This window comes from Balaenoptera borealis, assembly GCF_965194805.1.
Source record: "Balaenoptera borealis genome assembly, chromosome: 2".
Lineage (NCBI taxonomy): Eukaryota > Metazoa > Chordata > Mammalia > Artiodactyla > Balaenopteridae > Balaenoptera > Balaenoptera borealis.
The window spans coordinates 91913534-91941400 of record NC_138867.1 but is presented as its reverse complement, the minus strand read 5'-3'; the positions used below and the strand labels follow the sequence as shown (position 1 = coordinate 91941400).

General features: G+C 36.4%; 1 protein-coding gene and 1 long non-coding RNA gene across 2 annotated transcripts in view; one reads left to right on the top strand and one right to left on the bottom strand.

Annotated features, from left to right (window-relative positions):
* Positions 1-27867, top strand: part of TMEM232 (transmembrane protein 232) — a 245062-nt gene that overhangs the window by 164444 nt on the left and 52751 nt on the right.
* Positions 443-26588, bottom strand: LOC309622605. The gene is made up of 2 exons (XR_014241021.1): positions 24900-26588; positions 443-9021 (listed from the first exon to the last, which is right to left on the bottom strand). It is a non-coding gene; the product is annotated as an uncharacterized lncRNA (long non-coding RNA).

Here is a 27867-nt window from a genome sequence, read left to right as displayed (position 1 = left end):
TTCTGTTAGCAGTTTTATGAAGCCATCACGTTCTCCACTGGGGTTCTGTAATTTCTTACCCAATTCAGTGGTATGATCTAAGAGTTATCAGAGGCCTGTATTTCAAAAAGTCCTATGAATCTTCTTGAAGAGGAAGCATTTTTGCAAAACCATTAGAGCAAAATAATAGCTCTCTGTAAATGACAAAAGACTTAAGATGACATGGTTAAAGATCTGAATACAAAGCAGTTGACAGGAAATTTGGTTATTTCTGTGGCACACAACATTTTAAGAAAATAACTAGAATTGTGACTGAAAACATTATACCAGGACATATCTGAATTTTAGGAATTTCCTATAATTTCTAGAAGTTCATATTAGTAACATTTACCCATACAATATAACTAAAGAAAGTTTATCATTACTCGTTTGACAATGCTTCCCATGTAATTTAACATACATATTTTATACAATTTTTTTTTTTTAAAGATTTATTGATTGATTGATTGATTGCTATGTTGGGTCTTTGTTTCTGTGCTACGGCTTTCTCTAGTTGTGGCAAGCGGGGGCCACTCTTCATCATGGTGCGCGGGCATCTCACTATCGTGGCCTCTCTTGTTGCGGAGCACAGGCTCCAGACACGCAGGCACAGTAGTTGTGGCTCACGGGCCTAGTTGCTCCGCGGCATGTGGGATCTTCCCAGACCAGGGCTTGAACCCGTGTCACCTGCATTAGCAGGCAGATTCTCAACCACTGCGCCACCAGGGAAGCCCAAAATTTGTATTTTATATAGGAGCATAGTTGATTAACAATGTTGTGTTAGTTTCAGGTGTACATCAGGGTGATTCAGCTATACATGTATCTATTCTTTTTCACATTCTTTTCCCATTTAGGTACAGAATGTTGAGCAGCATTCCCTATGCTATACAGTAGGTCCTTATCTAGCAGTGTGTACTTGTCAGTCCCAAACTCCCAATGTAGCCCTACCCTGAACTCTTCCCCCCAGTAACCATAAATTCATTCTCTAAGTCTGTGAGTTTGTTTTGTAAATAAGCTCATTTGTATCATTTTTTCTTTTTATTAGAGTCCACATATAAGCAATATCACATGATATTTGTCTTTCTCTGACTCTCTTCTCTTAGTATGATAATCTCCAGGTCCGTCCATGTTGCTACAAATGGCATTATTTCATTCCTTTTAATGGCTGAGTAATATTCCATTGTATATGTGTACCACATCTTCTTTATCCATTCATCTGTCGATGGACATTTAGGTTGCTTCCATGTTTTGGCTATTGTAAACAGTGCTTCAGTGAACATTGGGGTGGGGGCCTATATCCTTTCAAACCATGGTTTTCTCTGGTTATATGCCTAAGAGTGGGATTGTTGGATCATCTGGTAGCTCTATTTTTAGTTTCCTAAGGAACCTTCATACAGTTCTCCATAGTGGCTGTACCAATTTACATTCCCACCAACAGTGTAGGATGGTTTCTTTTTCTCCACACCCTTTCCAGCATTTATTTTTAGTAGATTTTTTGATGATGGCCATTCTGACTGGTGTAAGGTGATATCTCATTGTCATTTTGATTTGCATTTCTCTAATAATTAGTGATGTTGAGCATCTTTTCATGTGCCTCTTGGCCATCTGTATGTCTTCTTTGAAGAAATGTCTATTTAGATCTTCTGCCCATTTTTTATTAAGTGGTTTGTTTTTTTGATATTGAGCTGCATGTGCTGTTTTTAAATTATGGAGACTAATCCCTTGGTCAGTCACGTCATTTGCAAATAATTTTTTCCCATTCTCTGGGTTCTCTTTTCGTTTTGTTTATGGTTTCCTTTGCTGTGCAAAAGCTTTTGAGTTCAATTAGGTCCCATTTGTTTATTTTTGTTTTTATTTTCATTACTCTAGGAGACAGCTTGGAAAAGATATTGCTGCGATTAATGTCAAAGAGTGTTCTGCCTATGTTTTCCTCTAAGAGTTTTATAGTATCTGGTCTTACATTTAGGTCTTTAATCCATTTTGTGTTTATTTTTATATATGGTGTTAAGCAATGTTCTAATTTCATTTTTTTATGTGTAGCTGTCCAGTTTTCTAAGGACCATTTATTGAAGAGACTGTTTTTCCCCCATTGCATAGTCTTGCTTCCTTTGTCATAGATTAGGTGACCACAGGTGCATGGGTTTATCTCTGGGCTTTCTATCCTGTTCCATTGATCTATATTTCTGTTTTTGTGCCAGTACCATACTGTTTTGATGACTGTAGCTTTGTAGTATAGTCTGAAGTCCAGGGGCCCGATTCCTCCAGCTTTGTTTTTCTTTCTCAAGATTACATTGGCTATTCGGGGTCTTTTGTGTTTCCATACAAATTATAAATTTTTTTGTTCTAGTTCTGTGAAAAATGCCATTGGTAATTTGATGGGAATTGCATTGAATCGGTAGATTGCCTTGGGAAGCATAGTCTTTTTGAAAATACTGATTCTTTCAACCCAAGAACATGGTATATCCCTCCATCCATTTGTGTCATCTCCAATTTCTTTCATCAGCTTCTTATAGTTTTCAGAGTAGAGGTCTTTTGTCTCCCTAGATAGGTTTATTCCTAGCTATTCTTTTGGGTAGTATAGTCATTTTCACAATATTGATTTTTCTAATCCAAGAACACGGTATATCTCTCCATCTATTTTTGTCATCTTTTATTTCTTTCATCAATATCATAGTTTACTGAGTGCACGTCTTTTACCTCCTTAGGTAGGTTTATTCCTAGGTATTTTATTCTTTTTGAGGTAATGGTAAATGGGATTGTTTCTTTAACTTCTCTCTCTGATCTTTAATTGTTAGTGTATAGGAATGCAAGAGATTTCTGTGTATTAATTTTGTGTCCTGCAACTTTACCAAATTCAATGATGAGCTCTAGTAGTTTTCTGGTAGCATTTTTAGGATTTTCTATGTATAGTATCATCGCATCTGCAAACACTGACAGTTTTACTCTTCTTTTCCAATTTGAATTTCTTTTTATTTTTCTTTTTCTTCTCTGATTGCCAAGGCTAGGACTTCCAAAACTATGTTGAATAAAAGTGGTGAAAGTGGACATCCTTGTTTTGTTCCTGATCTTAGAGGGAATGCTTTCAGCTTTTCACCATTGAGTATGATTTTAGCTGTAGGTTTGTCATATATGGCCTTTATTATATTGAGGTATGTTCCCTCTATTCCCACTTGCTGGAGAGTTCTTATCATAAATCAGTGTTGAATTTTGTCAAAAGCCTTTTCTGCTTCTATTGTGATGATCATATGGCTTTTATTCTTCAATTTGTTGATGGTGGTGTATTGCACTGATTGATTTGCGTATACTGAAGAATACTTGCATCCCTGGGATAAATCCCACTTCATCATGGTATATGTTCCTTTTAATGTATTGTTGGATTCAGACTGCTAGTATTTTGTTGAGGATTTTTGCATCTATGTTCCTCAGTGATATTGGCCTATAATTTTCTTTTTTTGTGGTATCTTTGTCTGTTTTTGGTATCAGGGTGATGGTAGCCTCATAGAATGAGTTTGGGAGTATCCCTTTCTCTGCAGTTTTTTGGAATAGTTTCAGAAGTATAGGTGTTAACTCTTCTCTAAGTGTTTGATAGAATTTGCCTGTGAAGCCATCTAGTCCTGCACTTTTGTTTGTTGGTAGTTTTTAAATCACAGTTTCACTTTTAGTACTTTGATTGTTCTGTTCATTTTTCTATTTCTTCTTGGTTCCCTCTTGGGAGATTGTACCTTTCTAGAATTTGTCCACTTCTTCCAGGTTGTCCATTTTATTGCATATAGTTGTTTGTAATAGTCTCTTAGGATCTTCTATACTTCTGTGTTGTCCATTGTAACTTCTCCTTTATTTCTAATTTTATAGATTTGATCCCTGTCCCTTTTTTTCTTGATGAGTCTGGCTCAAGTTTTATCAATTTTGTTTATCTTTTCCATGAAACAGCTTTTGGTTTCATTGATCTTTTCTATTTTTTTATTTGTTTCTATTTCATTTATTTTTCCTCTGATCTTTATGATTTCTTTCCTTTTACTAACTTTGGGTTTTGTTTGTTCTTTTCCTCTAACTGCTTTAGGTGTAAAGTTAGGTGGTTTATTTGTGATTCTTGTTTCCTGTGATAAGATTGTATTGTTATAAACTTCCCTCTTAGAACTGCTTTTGCTGCGTCCCATAGGTTTGGGGTCATCGTGCTTTCATTTTCATTTGTCTCTAGGTATTTATTGATTGCCTCTTTGATTTCTTAAGAGATCCGTTGGTTGTTAGTACCATATTGTTTAGCCTCCACGTGTTTGTGTTTATTTGAAGTTTTTTTTCTTGTAGTTGATTTCTAATCTCATAGTGTTGTGGTTGGAAAAGATGCTTGATATGATTTCAATTTTCTTCAATTTACTGAGGCTTGCTATGTGGTCAGTCTTGGAGAATGTTCCATGTACACTTGAGAAGAATGTGTATTCTGCTGCTTTTGGAAGGAATGCTCTGTAAATATCAATTAAGTCCATCTGGTCTAATGTGTTATTTAAGGCCTCTATTTCCTTATTGATCTTCTGTCTGGATGATCTGTTCATTGATGAAAGTGGGGTGTTAAAGTCCCCCACTATTATTGTGTTGCTGTTGATTTCTCCTTTTTGGGCTGTTAGTATTTGCTTTATATATTAGGGTGCTCCAATGTTCGGTGCATATATATTTACAATTGTTATATCTTTTTCTTGGATTGTTCCCTTGATCATTATGTAGTGTCCTTCTTTGTCTCTTGTAACATTCTTTATTTTAAAGTCTATTTTCTCTGATGTGTGAGTATTGCTACTCCAGTTTTCTTTTGATTTCCATTTGCATGGAATACCTTTTTCCATCCCCTCACTTTCAGTCTGTATGTATCCCTACATCTGAAGTGGGTCTCTTCTAGACAGCATGTATAAGGGTCTTGTTTTTGTATCCATTCAGCCAATCGCTGTCTTTTTTTGGAGCATTTAATCCATTTACATTTAACGTAGTTATCAATATGTATGTTCCCATTGTCATTTTCTTAATTGTGTTTGATTTGCTTATGAAGGTCTTTTTTTCTTCCCTTCCTCTTTTGTTCTTTTCCCTTGCGAGTTGATGACTAATTTTACTGTTGTGTTTGGATTCCGTTTTCTTTTTTGTGTTTGTATGTATTGTGAATTTTCAGTTTGCAGTTACCATGAGGTTTTGATATATCATTCTATATATAAAGAGTTGTTTTAATTGCTGGTCTTTTAATTTCAAGTGCATTTCCAATATCCTGCATTTGTACTCTCCTCACAATTGCTGGTTTTGATATCATATTTGTGTACAGATGATTTCCTACCTTTATGTTTGCCTTTACAGGTGAGCTTTTTCATTTGTAATTTTCTTGTTTCTAGTAGTGGCCTTTTCTTTTCCTCCTAGAGAAGTTCCTTTCGCATTTATTGTAAAACTGGTCTGGTGGTGCTGAATTCTCTTAGCTTTTGCTTGTCTGTAAAGCTTTTGATTTCTCTGTTGAATTTCAATGAGAGCCTTGCTGCATAGAGTATTCTTGGTTGTAGTTTCTTCCCTTTCATCACTTTAAATATATTGTGCCACTCCCTTCTGGCCTGCAGAGTTTCTGCTGAAAAATCAGCTGATAACCTTATGGGAATTCCCTTGCATATCATTTGTTGCTTTCCCCTTGTTGCTTTTAACATTTTTTCTTTGTCTTTAATTTTTGTCAGTTTGATTACTATGTGTCTCAGCATGTTCCTCCTTGGGTTTATTCTTACTGGGACTCTGCACTTCCTGGAGTTGGGTGACTGTTTTCCTTTCCCATGTTAGGGAAGTTTTCAGCTATTAGCTTTTGAAATATTTTCTCAGGTCCTTTCTCTCACTCTCTTCACCTTCTGGAAGTCCTATTATGCGAATGTTGGTGCATTTAATGTTGTTCCCAAAGTCTCTTAGACTGTCTTCATTTTTTTTTTCATTCCTTTTTTCGTTATTCTGTTTCTCAGCAGTGATTTCCACCATCCTGTGTTCCAGCTCACTTATCCATTCTTCTGCCTCAGTTACTCGGCTATTGATTCCTTCTAGTGTATTTTTTATTTCAGTTATTGTATTGTTCATCTCTGTTTGTTTGTTCTTTAAAGCTTCTACGTCTTTGTTTAACATTTCTTTCATCTTCTCTATCTGTGCCTTCATTCTTTATAAATTTATTTATTTATTTATTATTTTATTTTTGGCTGCATTGGGTCTTCGTTGCTGTGTGCAGGCTTTCTCTAGTTGCAGCGAGCGGGAGCTACTCTTCGTTGTGGTGCGCGGGCTTCTCCTTGCAGTGGTTTGTCTTGTTGCGGTGCGTGGGCTCTAGGCGCACCAGCTTCAGTAGTTGTGGTTCGCAGGCTCTAGCGTGCAGGCTCAGTAGTTGTGGCACACGGGCTTAGTTGCTCCGCGGCATGTGGGATCTTCCCGGACCAGAGCTGAACCTGTGTCCCCTGCACTGGCAGGCGGATTCTTAACCACTGCGCCACCAGGGAAGCCCTGTGCCTTCATTCTTTTTCCAAGATCTTGGATCATCTTTACTATCATTACTCTGAATTCATTTTTTCAGTAGGTTGCCTATCTCCACCTCACTTAGTTGTTCTTCTGGGGTTTTATCTTTTTCCTTCATCTCAGACATATTCCTCTGCTGTCTCATTCTGTCTAACTTTCTGTGAGTGTGTTTTCCATTCTTCAGGCTGCAGAGTTGTAGTTTTTCTTGCTTCTGCTCTCTGCCCTCTCATGGATGAGGCTGTCTAAGAGGCTTGTGCAGGCTTACTGGTAGGAGGGTCTGGTTCCTGCCCAGTGGTGGGTGGAGCTGGGTCTTGTCCCTCTGGTTGGAAGGGCCATGCTTAGGAAGACTTTATGTAGCCTGTCTGCTGATGGTAGGGGCTGTGTTCCTGTCCTATTGGTTGTTTGGCCTGAGGTGTCCCAGCACTGGAACCCACAGGCTGTTGGGTGGGGCTGGGTCTTGGGGAGGAAATATCATCCTTCAGGAAGGCTCACACCAATGAGTAATTATCAGAACTGCTGCTGCCAGTGTCTTTGTCCCTTCAGTGAGCCACAGGTGAACCCCACCTCCACAGGAGACCCTCCAGTACTAGCAGGTATGTCTGTCCCAGGCCCTTATGATGTCACTTGCTTTCCCTGGGTCCTGTTACACACAAGACCTTGTGTGCACCCTTCAAAAGTGTAGTTTCTGTTTCCCCCAGTCCTGTGGAATTCCTGCAATCAAACCCTGCTGGTCTTCAAAGCCAAATTCTCTGGGGGCTCCTCCTCCATTTCCAGACCCCCAGGCTGAGAAGCCTGACATGGAGCTCAGGACTTTCACTCCTGTGGGAGTACTTCTGTGGTGTAATTATTTTCCAGTTTGTGGGTCACCCACCCGGCAGGTATGGGATTTGATTTTATCAGAATTGTGCCCCTCCTACCATCTCATTTTGGCTTCTTCTTTGTCTTTGGATGTAGGGTATCTTTTTTGGTGGGTTCCAGCATTTTTTGTGCTGTTGTTGTTGATGGTTGTTCATCAGTTAGCTGTGATTTTGGTGTTTTTGTAAGGAGGGGTGAGCTTACATCCTTCTACTCTGCCATCTTGCTGGCCAAATCCAAGAAAATTTTTAATTATCATGCTTGATTTGGCCTTCAACCTGAAGAGGATTGGTTATAGCCTCAGGTAATCCCATTTCCAAAGGCAATGGTTTAATAATCTCTTCAGAATGGAAAGGCAATTCAGACAGAGGATTACTAGAATGGGTACCCAAATGAAGGAGGATAGAGTAGAGCAGTAGGAGTTACATTAGTCTTACAATATTTTGTCTTAGGTACCTTTTATATTTTTAATTCTTCATAAGCTTTCCCAACAGATCCTTCAGTCAAGCTATTTTGGAAGTTAAAAGCTGTTTGGTGCTTCTGCCTACCAATTAAAATAGGTACAATTGTTTAGGATGAGAGTTCTCTCAAAATTTGCCAATTTAGAAATTTGTCCAATTCAAAGGATCCATCATCTGGGTATTGACAAATAGGATCTTATAGCACTCAAATGAGTAAGGTGCCAGAAGGCAAGAGAGTGGAAAGGATGCAACCCTCACAAGATCCAGAAAGTTCACTCCCAGTGATAGTCTAAGAAAGTAAAGGCCTTCACTGAATGGGCAGAAGCAATGAAGGTTGAGATAAAAGAAGGTCCCTTAAGGACTGGGCCCCGTATGACAAACTGCCCTGAGTTTGGGTTTCTTACAGCCAAACTAAGACCTAAGAGGGATGTGCTGTGAGGATGGGGCTTGTGTGTTGCTTTACAGAGTACCTCGTTGCATGGAAATTTTCTTGAGGTTGGTGGGTGATCTAGTGTGATCTAACCTGTTCTGTGACCAAGTTATCCTTTCATGGGTGCCTTTTTGAGGTGGCGAGTGCCGTAATGGCCGTTAAATGCTATATCTATGCCCACCAATAGTGCTATTGCGGCTTCCAACATATCCCTTAGGAATAGCTTTTACCTCATGTTATATTAACCCACAGCAAACTGGTCTGCTAAGGCCCACAAACTCACCAGTCTGTGGGGCTGGCTTAGACAACAACAGGCTTTTAAGACCTGTGCCTGAATCTTACCCTATGGAATTTCCTTCTATGACAAATGACACAATAGACAAAGACAAGGAAAAATAATAACCATCTCTGGGAGGTAAAGGATCAACAAACCAAGAGTACTCTACCGAATTTCCCAAGAGTTGCTTAGTCCAGGAGCTAGCCCTACAAATATTTTCTCCTGCCAATCTAAATTTAGAAAAGGGAAAAAGGACTCTTACTCGTTTCCAACATACCCTGCAGTCACAGATCTCAGAGACAGACATGGTAAGAATTCTCAACTTCTGCTTTTGTCAGATGTCCCTGGATCTCTTAACTGCAGCAGCCTTGGGGCGAGTAGCGTCCAGCCAGTAAAGTTGCATCCCGTTTTCATCACCAGTTGTAGGGGAGGAAGCAATTTTCCTCTATCCTTCTATGTTCTTCTGGCTGGTCTGAGGACTAAATGACATGAGACAGGAGAAAATCAAACAAAATTTAATAACATGTGTATATGAGAGAGACATAGAAAAACTAAGTAACCAACATCTTTTTTTTTTTTTTTTAGGAGAATCAAATATGTTACCTTTCTTATTATTTTCTTTACTTTTTAAACCAAATTGTTTAAGTGATTTTTTTCTTTAGTTTTTTTAGTATTTAAAATATTTTTCTTTAAATTTTTGAAGAACATATTTAAAACAGGTTATTACTTAAGAGGGTTAAGTGCTGAGAATAGTTCCTGCCAAATAATAAATGCTCAATAAATGATAGCTATTTTAACTACCTATTACCTATTCTATTTGCAACTTATATAATTAAAAAATTAAATTGTTTTAATTCTTTTCCTCTCCCAACACTCCCTCCATTTTTTTTTTTTTTTAGGAATAACCTGGTTGTTCAGATTCTGGTCACATTATTAATTTTTTTGAAATACACTTTTAGAGCAGTTTTAGATTCACAGCAAAATTGAGCAGAAATGGCATTAATTTTTACATAATTTTAATTTTTTCTAAATAATTATTTTAACATTTCTATATTGGTTTTTACAAGTACATTAAAATTATTTAAAACTAACTTTAGGTTTTATGAATTTTATTTTTTCACATAGTTCAGTCTGAAGATGGATTGCTGATCCTGAGTCTTTTCTCCTTTTTTATTTTCCACTTTTTAAGTATAGTCCAAATCCGGACTTTTGTGTTCTGTAGCTTTCTTAGCTGTAAGATACTTAAAACCTTGTCTCTGGTCTTAACTAGTAATAGTAATTAAGTCTTCTTTACTTGTAAATCAAATGGAAGGAGAAAAATGAAGAATAATCAAAGGAAGATCTTTGCTATTTGAAGAAAGAAACTTGCATTTCTTAAATAAACAATACAACTAAATAATATATGTTGGTTTTCCTCTCCACGTCTTCTCCTCAGCAGTATATTCAATTCAGTAGCATTTTTGTGAGCTCTGTGTACAAGATATACTAGAATACATCTGTATTTGTCCATCTCCACTGTTATTCCCAAGTCCAAGTCATCATCATCTTTCATCTTGATAATCAAACCAGACTGTGCTTTACTGTTAACCTAGTATTTTACCTCACTGAGTGAATAATTTACCTATGAGGAGACCCTTTATTCTGAGTAGAGAAGTAGAGGGCATCTTGACATATTATGGATCTCTACAATGATAATAAGCATGTCTCCATCCAAGGGAGATATTCTAATATACCTGTCACCTGAGTAATGTCCATCTGAATAGTAATTTTTGGAGTTCATCATGGCTCCTGGAACTCCTAGCCTGCATAATTTTCCCAACTCAGAAACCTTATAGCACTTAGATGATGTTCTATAGTTTAGATCTAGAATATGGTTTTTTTAAAAAAATAGTTTGTATACTGACAATTTTATTACTTTTATTTATTATTACTCCTCATTGTTCAAAGTTAATTTTTCTTCATTATCTCCTTACCCTTTTAAGCTAATGTTTCCCTTTATGTTATATCCAACTCTAGATTGTCAACCTGTTGAGAACTAGGATAATAATATATTCTATTCCTATATTTTATGCATTAACCTGAAAATAAATGTTCAACAAGCCTTCTAATTGATTTATTAATAGGGCTAAAATGGGACTCCTGGGAAAAATGGTTCCTTTAAGGACACAAGTAATTATAATTTGAAGTACTTTATATTATTTTGAAAAAGTAGGAGACATATCACACTGGAGCAAATATGTTTGAAAGAGTGAGCGATTGAATCATGATTTCAGTCTTTACAAGAACGAAAAATATTTTCCCAGTGCTTTTGATTAAACTTAATGGGTGGCAACTCATTTAGGTTAACTTGTCTGGAAAACTAAAATAGTCAATTTGATAGTTAAATATATAGACCCTTGTTCTGACATTAATCAATACTGAATAAGCCAACATTTTTCTCATTACTCTCCTTCAAATTTAAAGAGGTTATAATTTTTAAAATAATTTTCACTTAAAGGTCAATTGTTCAGGTTAAATTCATTAGCAATATATATCATGAGGTAGCTGTAATATTAGCACTAATGATACTTTGTTATTGAAAAACTTTAGTTCCAGTTTTAGTTCAGTCACTTACTAGGTATGTGCATTTAATTAGTGGACCTGTTTACTCAGAGCCTCAGTTTCTTAATATGAAATTGGAATAATTCTGTCTGCCTTATGGGTTCCATACAAGAATTAAATGTAATAGTGCCTATGATGAAAGCATTTATACACTCAATAGCATTTCTAGAGAAAAATAATTCTCTATCTCAAGAGCCAATTTCATTTTAATAATTCCAAATTCTTATTTAGGCTATAAAATAAAAGGTCATGTCCAGAAATGTATTTTCTAAATAAAAACACCTTTCTTCTAACTAAGAAACTTGCTTTCATGTATCCTTTGATGTGCTAACTAGGTCTTCTGACAATCAACAAGATAAAGTAATTTACTTACAACAAAAACTATAACAATAGCCTCTTTCTCTGTTCCAGGTAAGGTTGTTGAAAGAAAGCATGTTAGATTTTTATAGACAGGTAATAACTTGGTAAAATGTCAGCATCCTATTATATTTGGATAATTGTTTTACATAGAGTGGATCGGGTGCAGCCAGACTAGATGTGGCCATGGAGACAATGACCTCTTGAACCTCTGTTCTGAGCATCCTGCCCCATCAGTGGTGAATACTCTTTATAAACAATAGCCTAAATATAACATTTGTTATAACAAAAGATAAAAACACAGTCACTGCTTGCTGCAGTTCCAGCCATGAAAAGTGGAGTAATGAAAAGGAGAGAAAGAATGTGGTTGATGGGCTCACATCTGTCACATCTGTCATCTCACACTGGCTTTTGTCTAGATGTTAGGATTACTTATGATCATTGTACCAGGCCATAAGCAGCCTTTCTGTGGTTTCTCCCACATATGGCCATTAATATAGCCACTCCTGCATTCTTTTGATTAATGTGGATTATATAATTAGTGTTAACATGGTATATGGTTTTCTGTCCTACTTTTAACCTATTTGTGGTTAGGAATGAGTTTCTTGTAAACAGCTTGTACTTGAGTCTTTCTTTTTTAGCCAATCTGTCAATCTTTACCATTGAATTGGGGTGTTCAGACCATGTACGTTGAATATAGTTACTGATATTATTTGGTTTAATTACACAATCTTTCTGTTCGTTTTCTATTTATCCTGTCTGTTCTTTGCTCTTTTTTTTTGTTCTTTTTGTGCTTACTTTTGAATTAATTAAACATTTCTATGATTGGTTTTATGTCCTTTGTTGGCTTATTAGCTCTTGCTCTTTGTTGTGTTATTTATATGGTTGCTACATGAATCATAGTACACATCTTTAGCTTAACAGTCAACTTTTCAGTGCTGTTATAACACTTCACATTAGTATAAGAACAATGTACTTCTATTTATCCTGACTTCTGTGTTATTTTTGGCATGAATTTTACTTCTACATTGGCTGTAAATCACACAACACGTTGTAATTTTTACTGTAAATACTGAATTTACAGTAAAAGAAACACAATCACTGTTTGCTGCAGTTCCAGTCATACAGGTGAGATAATGAAAAGAAGCAGAGAATGTGCTAGTGATTTAAATAACGTGACAACAAGATTTAACATTTACCCATGCAGCTACAATTTCTGGTACTCTGCATTCCCTTGTATAAACCAGAATTCTCTCTGGCATCCTTTTCCTTTTACCTGAAAAACTTCCTTTTACATTTCTTGTGATGCAAAATATTCAACCCTGCTGGTAATGAATTCTTTAAAGTTTTTTAAGTTTGAAAAAGTATTTATTCTGCCTTAAATTTTGAAAGATATTTTCTGTGGGTAAAGAAGTCTTTATTGATAGCGTTTTGTTTTGGTTTTGGTTTTTGTTTCAATACTTTAAAAATGTTGCTCCACTGTCTTCTGTCTTCCATTATTTTCTGTTTTGCTAATGCTATATAATTATAGGTAAAATTGCTGTCATCATTATCTGTTTCTCTGTACATACTGCATATTTTTTCTTTGCTTTTCATATTTGTCTCTTTGTCACTGCTCTTCAGTAATTTTATTATGATATGCCTTGGTGAAATTTTATGTTTCTTTGCTTAGGATTTCTTGAGCTTATTGGATCTCTGGATTGGTAGTTTTCAGCAATTTTGGAAAAAATCTGGCCATTATTGCTTTATTTTTTTGTTTCTCCCCTAGTTCCCCTTTTCTCCAGAGACTCCAACAATATGCATATTCAGCCATCTGAAAACTTTCCACTGTGTACTGATGCTGTGTTCATTTTATTTTGTCTTTATTTCCCTCTGGGTTTCAATTTTAAATTTCTATTGACATATCTTACGTTTACTAACCTTTTCTTTTGAAATGTGTATTCTCCCACTAATCCCAGAAAATGACTTTTTCAAATCATTTTAATTTTTACCTCTAGAAGCTTGATTTTGTTGCCGAAAAACCAGGCCTCTGTTCACTGGTGCCAAATAGAAACACAGAGACAGAGATCTGGAGGAGTAGAAAGGAGTAGCTTTATTACTTTGCCAGGCAAAGGGGCCACAGCAGGCTAACACTCTCCAGACTGTGCCCCCCTTCCTGGGAAATAGGAAGGGGTCTTATAGTTTCAGATTGGAAAATAGGGCTGTGGATAAGGATCAGGGCTGATGTAGTCTTGCATTCTTCTTTCCTCCTAGAGACACTGAGATAATTAGGGCTGGCGTCAGGTAGTTCCGGAACAGGTTCTGGTGGTCCTTGAGGTTATCACTCCGTGACCTTCTTTCTGGAATGAAGGATGCTCACAAAGGAAAGGAGTGTTAAGGACTGTTGTCTTGGAGAAGTAAACATCAGGTGCATAGTACAACTTTCACTAGAGGACAGTCATTTTCAGAGTGCAATTAAGCAAGAAAGAGAGGGGGGAAAAATCCGTAGGAGACCGATTGAATGGGCGGAAAGAATAAGGGTTGAATAAGGGCTAGCATAATGGAGGTGTCTCAACTAGGTCCTGCTACAGCAAATTGGGTCTTTTTTATACCTTTCAGGTTTCTCTGCAATATGTTCAGTCTTTCCTGCAGCATCTTGAATATATGGAATATAATTATAATAACTTTCAATGTCCTTGTCTACTAATTCTGTAATCTATGTCATTATTGGATCAGCTTTGATTGAGTTTTCTCCTTATAATGGGATATATTTTCCTGCTTGTTTACATGCCTCATAATTTTTTTTTAATTTGATGCCAGAAATTGTAAATTTTACCTTGTTGTTAAGTTTTGTTCTGGTACATAGTTAAGTTACTTGGAGTTTGATCCTTTTGGGTCTCAGTTTTAAGCTTTATTAGGCAAGACAAGGGCTGCATGTAACCTGGGGCTAATTTTGGCCCACTACTGAGGCAAAATTCTTCTAAATGCTCTATCTGATGCTCATGAGATATGAGAGTTTTCCATTTCTGTCCAGTATTAGCACCAAGGGTTGTTTTCTCTAATTTTTTTCCAGTAGTTCTTTTTCCAGTCCCTGATGATACCCTCAAATGTGTGTGCTGCTCAGTACTCACCTGAATGGGGCCTCTGGAGATTTCCAGAGTTTTCTCTCCATTAAGCTCTCTCCTCTCTGGTATCTTGCCCTGCAGACTCTAACAGCTTTGGCTTTCACGGCCATCTAGCTCCATCTCCTCAATTCAGCAAACCACTAAGTCATGTCTGGATTCTCCCTCCCTAACCACACGTTGATGATTTTCTCTGGGCAGCAAGTTATGACAGTTAGACCTCATCTGTTTCCTATCTTTGGAGATGACTGTCCATCATAGTTTGATGTGCATGTTTTAAAAATATCTATCTATCTATCTATAGATATAGATATACTTTTTTCCTGTTTTAAAAAACAATTTTTCAGTCAGGAGCATAAGTAAAGGCCTGTTACTTCATCTTGCCTAGAAGCTGTCATTCTTACTAAAAACTACAATCTATAAAGAGCGGAATTTTGTGAATGATGCCATAAGTATCAAAATTTTTCTTCTCTATGGATATCAATGGATCCAACCCAGTTATTGAAAAAAGAAGAAAAAAGATAGCTTTTCTTCATTGCACTGTGGGGTCACCTTTGTCATATATCAAATAACTGATTATAGGTGGGTCTTCTTCTGGACTGTGTTTTGTTCCGTTGGTCTACTTCAATATCTTTAACTAATATCCTCTTAATTTCTGTAACTGTATAATAAATCTTGATTAAAAGATTTATTCTTCTACTTCAGGATTGCCTTAAGGCTCTTCAGGTCCTTTTAATTTTCATACAAACCTTAGCATCAGTTTATGAATGTTGAATATAGGAATTAATTTGAGAATGAGCATAGTATGTTCCTGAATTTACTGAGATGTTCCTTAATTTCTGATAATATTCAGTATAGAAGTCTTAAATATTTTTTATTAGCATTATTACTAGACATTAATTTTTTTGGTGTTTGTAAATGGTATTTTTTCAAAGTTTCATTTGCTATTTGTCGTTATTATAAAGAAACAACAGTGCTTTTGTACATTAATTGTGTATACAGCAGCCTAGTTAAATATAGATATTAAGTCTAAAAATGTATCTGTGAATATCTTTATCTTCTATGTATAAAAGCCACTGAGAAGGAGTTCCTTGGTGGCCAAGTGGTTAGGACTCCGCGCTTTCACTGCTGTGGGCCCAGGTTCAGTTCCTGGTAGGGGAACTAAGATCCCTCAAGCTGTGAAGCGCAGCCAAAAAAAAAAAAAAGTCACTGAGGATAATACTGCTTTTTTCCTTTCCTCTGTCCCAGCACTTATGGCTTTCATGTACTTGTCTCTTCTCATTACACTGGCTAAGACCTCCAGTTTATAGTTGAATAGAAGTGATGATAGTGTGCATTTCCTGAATCATTCTCAGTTCCATGGATAAAAGGTTTCAATACATCACCATTAAGTGTAATACTGGCTGCAGGTTTTAAAAACTCATCTTAATCAAGTGAAGAAGTAACTCCTATTTCTAATTTACTAAGATTTTCTTTATTATGAAAGGATCTTGGGTTTTATCAAATATGTTAATGCATGTATCAAAAGAATCATATGGTTTTCTTTTTTCTGTTAAATTGGTAAATTATTCAATACATTGCTTGACTTCTGACCAATCAAACTTGTATATTCCTGATATTATATCCATATGACCATGATATATTATGGTTCTTATATATCACTCAAATAGGTTTGCTAATGTTTCACTGGCATTATTATATCCTTGTTCATAAGGAATATTTTTAATTATTAGTCTTTATTTTTTACATTAATATTTAAAGTTACATATTTATTTAAGGCAATAATTTGTTACAGGTTCAGTTGTATCTCCCCAAAATTAATATGTTGAAGTCCTAACCCATAGTACCTCAGAATGTGACCTTATTTAACAATGGGGATATTGCAGATGGAATTAGGATGAGTTCATACTGGAGTAGAGTGAGTCCCTAATCCAGTATAACTAATGTTCTTATAAAAAGGGAGAATTTGGACACAGGTATGCACACATGGAGAATGCCATGTGAAGATAAAGACAGCTATCAGGGTGATGAAGAAAGCAATCCCACTGACACCTTAATCTTGCCTTCTAACCTCCCAAACTGTGAGACAATAAACTTATATTGTTGAAGCCACTCAGATGGCTTTTTACAACAACCCTAGCAAACGAATACAGATCTTATTTGAAGATTTTTACCTTTTGTTTTCACCAGTTTTAATAGGATATGCCTATGTATTGTTTTCTTTGCATTTGTCTTATTTTTTGTTTGCAAGCTTTTTGAAATATTTCATGAGGTTTGGAACTGAGGCCTTTCATAGTTTTGAAACCAGGCTGCAAATGCTGCTTTGATTTTCTGGGCTTTCTGTTAGTGTATTAGCTTCCCAGGCTACATAGCTTTGGAATTTGGCAATACCTCTGGAGAAAAACTGGCTGGATTTTGAAGCTTATCAATTATTCAGTTTTATCTCTCCCCTTAGAAGACCTCCAAAAGTTCTCCTAGTTTTTCTGCCCTCCACCAGTAGGCCTCTACCCAGGCAAAACCTAGATTTTTAGTCTCTACATCTGTGCTCAGATGACAAATTACCTGAAGAAATAGTATATAGGAAACATCAGGCTGCCTCCCTACGGTCCTCTTCTTTCTTATCCAGTCTTCATTGTTTTAGCAGCACTATGATACCTTTAGCTAGGTGAATGAATTAAGCTTGTTTTCTCCATTTTCATGGTGGGAATATTGTTCTGTCACCCACCTTCTTTAACTGTTTTTCTAGTTATAAACATAATACATATTTTTCACAAAAATTGGGAAAAAGAAATATGCCATCAATTATCCCTATTCCCATCAACTTTAGATAATCATTATTAGTGCTTTAGTATGTTCCCTTCCTGATCTATTTTTTGGAGGTAGTTTATCTAGTACAGACAGACACACATACCATACTTTTTGTCAACTAAGATATCACCGTTGCCCTACAAACTTCAAAACCTAGAAATAAGTACATATTAATGGATAAGGAGAGAGATTATACATACCTAAGGATCCCCATTCAATCAAGTTATTTAACTCTACTGAGTGAATAAACTCATCTAAAGAAAGAATGTGTACCTCTTAATCCCCTACCCCTATACTGAGAGGTACAAACTATTACATATAAAATAAGCTATACAACATGGGGATTATAGGCAATATTTTATAATAACTTTAAATGGAGTATAATCTTTAAAAATTGTGAATCACTATATTGTACACCTATAACTTATATAATATTGTAAATCAATTATACTTCAATTAAAAAAAAGAATGTGTAAATTCAGGAGGCCAATCAGCAGTGGAAGCAGAGAAAAGTGAACACTGAAGAAATCAACTGCCATCTAGTTTCCTTTGCTCTGATCTTTTGCTCATATACATACTTAAAAAAACCGATATTCTGTGTGGAATTGCTAAAAGGAGAGATTATGTTGCTAAATTAGTTCTCTTTTTAAATCAATATCTTGGCATTCTGTTTTTGCCAAGATATTGGCAAAATTTGGTTTGTATGAGTCTATCTGAGAGAGTCATCTACTTTCCTGTGTTGTTGTAACTTGCTCTGTCTCAGAAGTACTGAGTTAATAAAATTGTGGGAATCCATCAGGGGAGCTATTGGCTTTTCTCAGGCAACACCCAATCTCTCCACAAATGGCTTTCTATTCAAATAGCAGTATTCACTTAGTAAATAAATATTTTTACTCTACATAATTGAGATTATTTTGTATATATAATTTTGTAATCTGCTTTTTTCAGTTATTTCTATAATGTGAAGTTTTTTCCAACTCATCAAATCCCTCTAGAATGAAAATGTCATGAGAGCAGGGATTTTTCTGTCTTGTTCTTTGCTGCATTGCATTACTAGAGCAGAAGCTGATGCATGGTAGATACTCAGTAAATATTGGGGAAATATGTCAATAAGTGAACTATTATTTTTGTAACCAGTAAATGGTACTGTGTACCATATTGCATATAGGAGTCATAGCTCATTTAATCAATTTTCTATTATTGGTCATTTAGTTAACTTCCAAATGTTTTACTTTTTTAATAGTGCAGTAATGAGTGAATTTGTAGATACATAGTTGGGCACATTTTATTATTTATTTAGTTCAAGTTCCTAAATTAATGGTTGTGTATATGTGTTAAATCTTTGGAATTGTCAGATTGATAAAGCAAAATTTTAAATGTTTGTTTATATACCAGAATACTGAGATGATAGTCTTAATAGCAAATTAAAATTGAAGTCTTCATTAAATAAATGGTACACTAGGGAGAATAAGAAAATAATATTCTGGTACATTCAGACCCCTATACTGAAACGGGGCCCATCTAAAATATGAGGCACCCTGACTTCAGTGCTGGTAAAGGGACTGGGCTCCAGACTGCCCTTTCATGGATTCTGCCTTGTCATATGACGTTAACCACCAATCTTAGACGACACTGATGCAATGGCTTCAGAAGTTGAATGCGACTGCTTTGTCAGGTGGAGGTCCCAGTGACAAAAAGAAAGCTGGATATGACCACAGCTCCGAGGAACTTCGAGTTTGATGCCTCACTGATATATTTTATTAAGACAGCTTCCCAAGCAAGCTGATCTTCTTGACCTGGTTTTCCCTGTCTTTGTCTATTAGCATATTCATTTGACAGTGTGCTAATGCAGTCGCAGAAAGAAAAGACAGCCTTTCACTGTGTATCTACATGAAAATCTTTGGCTTTTGGTAGTGCTTTTCTTGTGTGATTTGTTAGATAGCCTCTATTTTCTTCAGGAAAGTCGTCTGTTTATAAGGATGTACTGACTTAGGGAAGCCCGTCCCAGGCTTTCCAGAGCTTCCTGTGTGAGCATTACCCGGACAGGCGTTAGCACGCTCCGCTTTTGATTTATTGCCTCAAGGTCCTTGGCAAACACTTGCAATTTAGTTATCTTGGAAGCAAGGAATTTTATAGTAGGTTCATGATATATAACATACAGTTAGTTCACGGCATATATAAGTTTAACTCCCAGGTATTTCCAAATGCTATGGTGATTCGTATGATCTCAGTTATTTCTTTTGTTCAATTATTTTTATATGCAATGATTTCTCTTGTTATATAAAAATGATGTTTTTAAATATGAGAATTGTGCATCCTCTGACTGATGCTTTGTGGTACACCTGAGTACATTTGAGGTTAAAGGTCGTCCCATATGCTAGTAGGGCTAGACTCCCAGGCACCCATTTACATGTGTGGCATCCTTCCATTTGCAACCACCTACCAAGTAATGGCATTTTGAGCAAACTGGCAGCGGAAGTCCGGATCTCAGACTTAGTCTGGTCACTTGATGGCTCACCCAGCCTTGCAGTTTTTCCCTTGCTGTCCTCTGCCTGGCTCCTTTATTCTTCAGCCAGCATCGACATAGTCCCAAGTTGCTGACTCAAGCAATGAGTAGTGAGACAGCCTTGTTTAGTAGAAACAACATTACAAGGCTATATTTCTTGTGTAGCTTTTGTTCATTTTTCACTTGTTTGATAAATACTTACTGAGCACCTACAATTCATCAGGCCCTGTACTCTGCTGAGAGTGATTGAACAGGCAAGTCCCTCCTCTATGGCTCTTTTAGTGGGGGAATGAAAATATCCATATTATCATAAGTCAATGTGTGGTAAGTTCTAGGAAGAAAGTTCAAATAATGTCCTGAAAAATTAGGCATACTGTGGCTTCCTTCCTTATGTAGGGTGGTCAGGAAAGGCCTCTCAGAGGAGGTAACATTTGAGCTAAGGCCTGGATGATGAAAAGAGACAGCCATGTGAGTCCCTGGAGAATGACTATTTCTGATAGCATGCACACAGGCCCTCAGATGAGGACTGATCAGCCTGGGCTGTGTAGGGGCAGAAGCAAGGCCAGAGTGACTGGAGAACACAGAGGCAGGGAGATCAGGTGGGAGGGAAGGACTGTAGAGCAGGTGAAATGCAGCAGTGGAGTAGGGAAGGAGTAGTGGAGTTAGAGAGTTTTCAAGGTAGGACTAACAGTACACACTAATGAACTGGGGATGCAGAAAAGGTGGGGAAGAAAGGTCGTAGGAATAAGCCGCATGTGTTTGACCTCAGCAACAGGAAGAATTTTGTCATTTAACTAAAATAAGAATGGTTTGGAATGAGATCAAGGGAAAAGATAGGACTAAATGGGCAAAAATAATATGCTTGGGACATACAAGGTTTAAGATATCTAATAAACATTCAATTATGATATGCAGAGTAGTGTGTATGTGTGAGTGTATGTGTGTGTGTGTGTGTGAAGTGGCAAAGTAACCTTAAAGATAAAATTTTAAAGTACTTTAAAAAATGATTTGAGCAAAAGTGATGATTTATTTGTAATATTTTTGGAATAAATGTTTAGCATCCTAATGCAAGTATTTTGGGGGTTAACTTTTTGTTTTGATACAGTTTCAAATATAAGAAAATCTGCAAGAGTAGTACAAAGGGCACCCATATACCCTTTTCCCAGAATCACAAATTATTAGCATTTTGCTGTATCTACTTTATCATTCAGTCCCTATCTATTTATTTACCTATCCATCAATCTATTCACAAACATGAGCACTCATATGATGTGTGTATGTTGCACATACATATACATTTTTACTAAACTAAACGCATTTGAGAGTGCATTTCTGACATCATGCCCCTTTATCCCTAAATACTTCAGTGTATTTCCTGAAACAAGAACATTCTCTTATATAAACATAGAACAATTATCAAAATCAGGAAATTGAAACTGATACAACCCTATTTCATAATTTGTAGTTCATATTCAAATTTTTCCAATTGTCCTGATAATTCTTTTATAGCTATTTTCCCCTAGGTCCAGGATCCAGTCCAGGATCACATGCTGCATTTGATTGTCATGTCTCTTTTTGTCTCATTTAGTCTGGAACCATTCTTTGTTTCTTTATCTTAACTTTTTTACAGACTACAGGAAATTACATTGTGGAAAAACCAAACTCAACCTGAGTTTAATTTTTACTCATGATTAGCTTCAGGTTATTTATCTTCAGCAAGAATAGCACAGAAGTGATGTGTCTTTCTCACTGTATCACATCAAGGATGATATTAGTTTATTTGATTATTGGTGATTTTAATTTTCATCTCCTGGTTAAGGGAGTGTCTAATAGATTTCTCTACTAGAGAGTTACTCTACATTCCATTAGTAATTATTTAATTTATGGGAAAACATTTTGATACTATGTAAATGTCTTGTTTCCTATGAAACCTTTACCCACTAGTTTGATATATCTTGACTAACTACCATGGTTGCAAAATTGTAATTTTCTACCTCTGTCATTTCTACTGCCTTTATGAGTCAGCATTCTTCCAAAAATGTCTTCCCTCCAACTTTGTTTGCTTATTTATTTAATTTTTCATTTACTTATTTGTATCACTATGGTTTCATTTATTCTTTTTTTTTTTTCAAAAAAGTTTTTTTTCAGTTTTAATCTGTTATTCTCATTACTTACTTGGTCCCATGTATTGCCAATGGGAGTCCTTTCAGTTAGGCTCCTATATCATTTTGATACATCCCAATTTTTAAAAAATGCTTCCATACTTTCTGGAACAAAATGCTCTCATCTTAGGTCTTCCCTGCCCCAATTCTGAAGTCAGCTATTTGTTCAAGGAAACTTGGTTTCTTTTAGTGGAAAATTGTCTTTAGAAACCATTAAGAAAACAAGGGCTCTTGGTATCTTACCAAGGCAAGTACTTTGAAAAATACTTGGGAGTCCAATTTCATAGCTACTTATTCTTAATATCAATGGCCAGTAGGTATGAGCTGGTGATATTTTTAATTCACTAACATTAGATAAAAAGCAGGACTTATTCCTAAGATTTTCAAATCCTTTGATTTTGTATTTTTAAGATCAAACTCAGTGCTATGTATTTCGAAGCTTTTTGCACCTTTTGACCTTAAGAGACATCAACCTGCTAATGGATCAGAGAATAAAAGCTTTAGTGCCAATAAGAGTTGGCTATGTAGTCTAAAGAGAATTCTACTTTGCCTAGCATCAGGAGGCAAGAAAAGCTACTGATACAGTTGAGAGTAGGAGAAAGTTGATATTTCCAAGGCCACAGCATAAAGCGTGGTCTTTAATATCTATGTTTGCTATAGGGAAGTATGTAAACAAAATAACAAGACTGGAAAAGAAACGTGCCTAGATCAATTTCTGCAAATGCCATCAAGTGGTTCTGTCTACTCAAAGATGCCTGAAGATCATCCCCCAATTTAATTCTTATTACTCTCACAGAGAGATTCATTTTGATTTGTTGCAAAACATAAGACTGAAAGTAAGGGGAAAAAAATAACTCAGTAGAATATAACTGTAGTGTTACACATTAGATGTAACTTTATGCAAGTCAGTTTAGCAAATGTTTATTTAGAATCTTTTATATACAAGACTTCTAACGAAGCCAGTACAATAAGGTTATGTTTTAAGATCCAGAGCGTGCCATCTCTCCTAACTGCTCCAAACATATAGGAGGGATATAAAAATAGTTTTCAAAATACAAAATTTATAGTCATACAAAAAAATCAAGAAAAGCATATTCATAAATCAAAACTGCAAAAGAACAGAAGTGAGTGAGGCTCAGCATGGTAGAGACTTCCATGGGTTCAGTTGCACTGGGGGTGTCAAGAAATAAAAGCACCCCACATAAGTTGGGGGGTCATATCCAGGCTTACTGCCATAACATTGTAATATGAATTGTGAAATGTTACTTTCATGAAGAGTTTCTATAGAACTGGCATTATTTCTTCCTTAAAGGTTTGGGAGAATTAATTATCGAATTCATTGGGCTTGGTATTTTCTTTCTTGGAAGAAATTTAACTGTGAATTCAATTCCTTTATATTTATTAGAGTAGTCATATTATACTCATTTCTTCTTGAGTGAACTTTGATAGTTTTTACCTTCAGAGAATTTGCCTGTTGCATCTAACCTGTTGGATTTATGGGCATTAAATTGTTTGTAATACTTTACTTTATTATTATCTATTTAATGTTGTAGGATCCATAATGATGTTTCCCTTTTCATTCTGATGTTACCAATTTGTATCTTCCATTTTTTTGTTTTAGTTTTTGTTTGGTGAGTCTGATTAGAGATTTATCATTTTTATTGATCTTTGCAAAGAACACACATTTGGTTTCCACTTACTCTTATGTTATTTACACTTTCAATTTCATTGATTATTGTGCCTATACTTATTATACTTTCTTTTACCTCTTAGGGTTTAATTTGCTTTTCTTTTATCAGTTTCTTAAAGTGAAAGCTTAGATCATCAATTTGAGACTTTTGCTTTCTGATATATACATTTAATGTTATACATTGCCCTCTAAGCACTGCTTTAACTGCATTCTACACATTTTATTTTTTTGTTTTGTTTTCAATTTAAAATATTTTCTATATTTTCCCATGTGACTTCCTCTTTGACTCATGGGTTATTTAGAAGTGTATAGTTTAATTCCAAGTATTTGGAGATTTTCCAGATATCTTTGTTACTGTTTTCTAATTTAAAGGTTTTCTTTAATAGTCTTAGAATAAAGTTTTTATGATTTTTATTATTTTAAATATGTTAATTATATAAAGTCAGTTGATAGTGCTGTTGCAGGCTTTGATATCCTTACCGATTTTCTGTCTACTTGTTATAATAATTGCTGAAAGAGACTTGTTGAAGTATCCAAGTATTATGGATACTTCAGATCCAAATTATGGATTTGTCTATTTCTCTTTTCAGTTCCATTATTTTTTGATACATGTATTTTCAAGTACACTTTTTAGGTCCACACACATTCAGGATTGTTTTTTATTCTTAGTGAATCGATTATTTTCATCATTTTGTAGTGTTATTTTTAACCCTGGTAATATTCCTTGTTCTGAAGTCTGTGTCACACTGCCTAAGGTGTTTATGTTTTATAACATTGGCCTTTATTTCTTGGCTTATGAAATTAAAACTGAGCCTTGGTTGTTATAAAGTGAAATGGTAAAAGAATTGAGCAGGCTGACTATGATAAATAGCTCAGATAAGGAAACCAAGGCTTAGTGAGTTCAGACAAGGAAATAGAGGCTCAGATGAGAGGCTGAGATGAGGAAACTGAAGCCCCAAGAGGCTGTATGACATTCAGCTAGTTAGTGGCAAACCCAGGGCTAATATCCTTACTCTGGGTAATCTTTAGTTCCACCCAAACTGAAAGCATTCTGCCAATGAATTTGCCCTGAATGAGCTCCTTACAATCTAATATTTCTAAAGTTATACAGTAGAGATACAAAGTCAGGTACCTTATTCCTGAGGTCCTCAGAATGGAGAATCCACTTCTCTTTGGTAAGAAATTATAGGGAACAGCTCACAGTGCTGCAGGAAATTGGATCAAAAGAAGTTGTAAAGTTGTTTTCCACATTCTCTTTCTACGATGAAATTGTTGATAAGGCTTAGCATTTTCTCATGACATCAATGAAGCAATCACTTTGTGATAGCAATGTGACCCTCAAAGTCAGCTCCAGTTTTTGGCACAGTCGCTTCATGGATTAGCTATTACTTTTTGGTTTTCCAGGTGTTTCACTAAAAAGCTGTCTATTAAGCACCTCACACACTGAAAAGAGTATATGAATGAATTCAGGTACAATGCTTTCCATTCTGTTTGGAAATGATCACTGCCCTTTATCACTTTAGCAGGAGAAATTATGGTTGACAAGTGTAGTTGGCATAAAGTCATTAGTAGATTGCTTTTTAATTTGTTCTTCCAATGTTGTCTTTCCTCCAAAAATGATTAATACAGAAAATAAAAACACTAGGCTATATATTGGGAAATTCCTTTATTGAAATAGCTTTTTATCTCCTGCCCTTTCTTCCATTTCCTCTTACTCAAAATGCTACAGGAATCTTGAGATTTTTATAGCTGTCCCTTTTAAGATACAGTTTCAGAATCTTCTCAGAGAAGATTTGATGGAATCTATTTTCAGTCTCAGTAGGAGAATTCTAATTTACATCTCGTGGGTTGTCATGGCCTAAATTGATCTACACTGATCTGGTTTATTTTAAGTCAATTCAAGGTTTTTTCTGTGTGCACACAGAACCAACGACTACCTGTGTTTCACACACTGCAAAATCAATACCAAGGAAATTTAAGCAATCTGGATGGGTTCTTCAAATAAAAGTGTACTCTATGTTGTACTGTTCAAAATTGAGAGGGGCACTGAGGTGAAACTAAGAAGCTGGAAGAGTTTAACCAACCAACTAGTCAAAAATTGCATCAGTTGTCTGTGATGCAAAATACATTTTGTCCCACCTAATGTCTAATAATTACTTTTTTTTTTACCATCTGAAGTGATTGCCAAAATCAATTCATTTTATTGTATTTGTACATACAATAAAATATAACATTTCATTGTATTTCTTTTGATTATATGTAATATTTTTGTGGCAAGATGGACAATTGTTATTTTACTACAATTGTAAAGGTCGTACCAGGTTATTTCTTAAAGCCAAGATTCTGTAGCCAGCTTTACTTTAGAAGTGAGATGTGAAAAAAAAGCAATCTAAACTGAAATAAGGGTCTGTGGTAGCTAGCCGGGCAGGAGTCCGGGAGAACGTCTGGACCTGCCTAAGAGGCAAGAAACCATTGTTTCAGGGTGCGTGAGGAGAGGGGATTCAGAGCACCACCTAAATGAGCTCCAGAGACAGGCATGAGCCGCGGCTATCAGTGCGGACCCCAGAGACGGCATGAAACGCTAAGGCTGCTGCTGAAGCCACCAAGAAGCCTGTGTGCGAGCACAGGTCACTATCCACACCGCCCCTCCCGGGAGCCGGTGCAGCCCGCCACTAGTCCAGGCTCCCGTGATCCGGGGACAACTTCCCCGGGAGAACACATGGTGCGCCTCAGGCTGCTGCAACGTCACGCCGGCCTCTGCCGCCGCAGGCTCGCCCCGCCTCCTCCGTACCGCTCCCTCCCCCCGGCCTGAGTGAGCCAGAGCCCCCCAAGCAGCTGCTCCTTTAACCCCGTCCTGTGTGAGCCCTCAGGCGACCTACACGCAGAGGCAGGTCCAAATCCAAAGCTGAAACCCGGGAGCTGTGCAAACAAAGAAGAGAAAGGGAAATCTCTCCCAGCAGCCTCAGGAGCAGTGGAGTAAATCTCCACAATGAACTTGATGTACCCCGCATCTGTGGAATACCTGAATAGACAATGAATCATCCCAAAATTGAGGCGGTGGACTTTGGAAGCAATGATATATATATATTTTTCCTTTTTCTCTTCTTGTGAGTGTGTATGTGTATGCTTTTTTGTGTGATTTTGTCTGTATAGCTTTGCTTTTACCATCTGTCCTAGGGTTCTGTCTGTCCATTTTTGTTGTTGTTTTAGTATAGTTTTTAGCACTTGTTATCATTGGTGGATTTGTTTTTTGGTTTTGCTTGCTCTTTTCTTTCTTTCTTTTTTTTCTTATTTTTATTACTTTTAATTTTTTTATTTTTAATAATTATTTTTTATTTTAATTATTTTATTTTATTTTTTCTTTCATTTTTCTCCCTTTTCTTCTGAGCCATTTGGATGACAGGGTCTTGGTGCTCCAGCCGGCTATCAGGCCTGTGCCTCTGAGGTGGGAGAGCTGAGTTCAGGACATTGGTCTACCAGAGACCTCCTGGCTCCACGTAATATCAAACAGCGAAAGATCTCACCCAGAGATCTCCATCTCAATGCTAAGACCCAGCTCCACTCAACGACCAGCAAGCTACAGTGCTGGACACACTATGCCAAACAACTAGCAAGACAGGAGCACAACCCCACCCATTAGCACAGAGGCTGCCTAAAATCATAATAAGGTCACAGACACCCCAAAACACACCACCAGATGTGGTCCTGCCCACAAGAAAGACAAGATCCTCCAGAACACAGGCACTAGTCCCCTCCACCGGGAAGCCTACACAACCCACTGAACCAGCCTTAGCCACTGGCGGCAGACACCAAAAACAACGGGAACTATGAACCTGCAGCCTGCGAAAAGGAGACCCCCAAACACAGTAAGTTAAGCAAAATGAGAAGACAGAGAAGTACACAGCAGATGAAGGAGCAAGGTAAAAACCCACCAGACCAAACAAATGAAGAGGAAATAGGCAGTCTACCTGAAAAAGAATTCAGAGTAATGATAGTAAAGATGATCCAAAATCTTGGAAATAGAATGGAGAAAATACAAGAAAGGTTTAACAAGGACCTAGAAGAACTAAAGAGCAAACAAACAATGATGAACAACACAA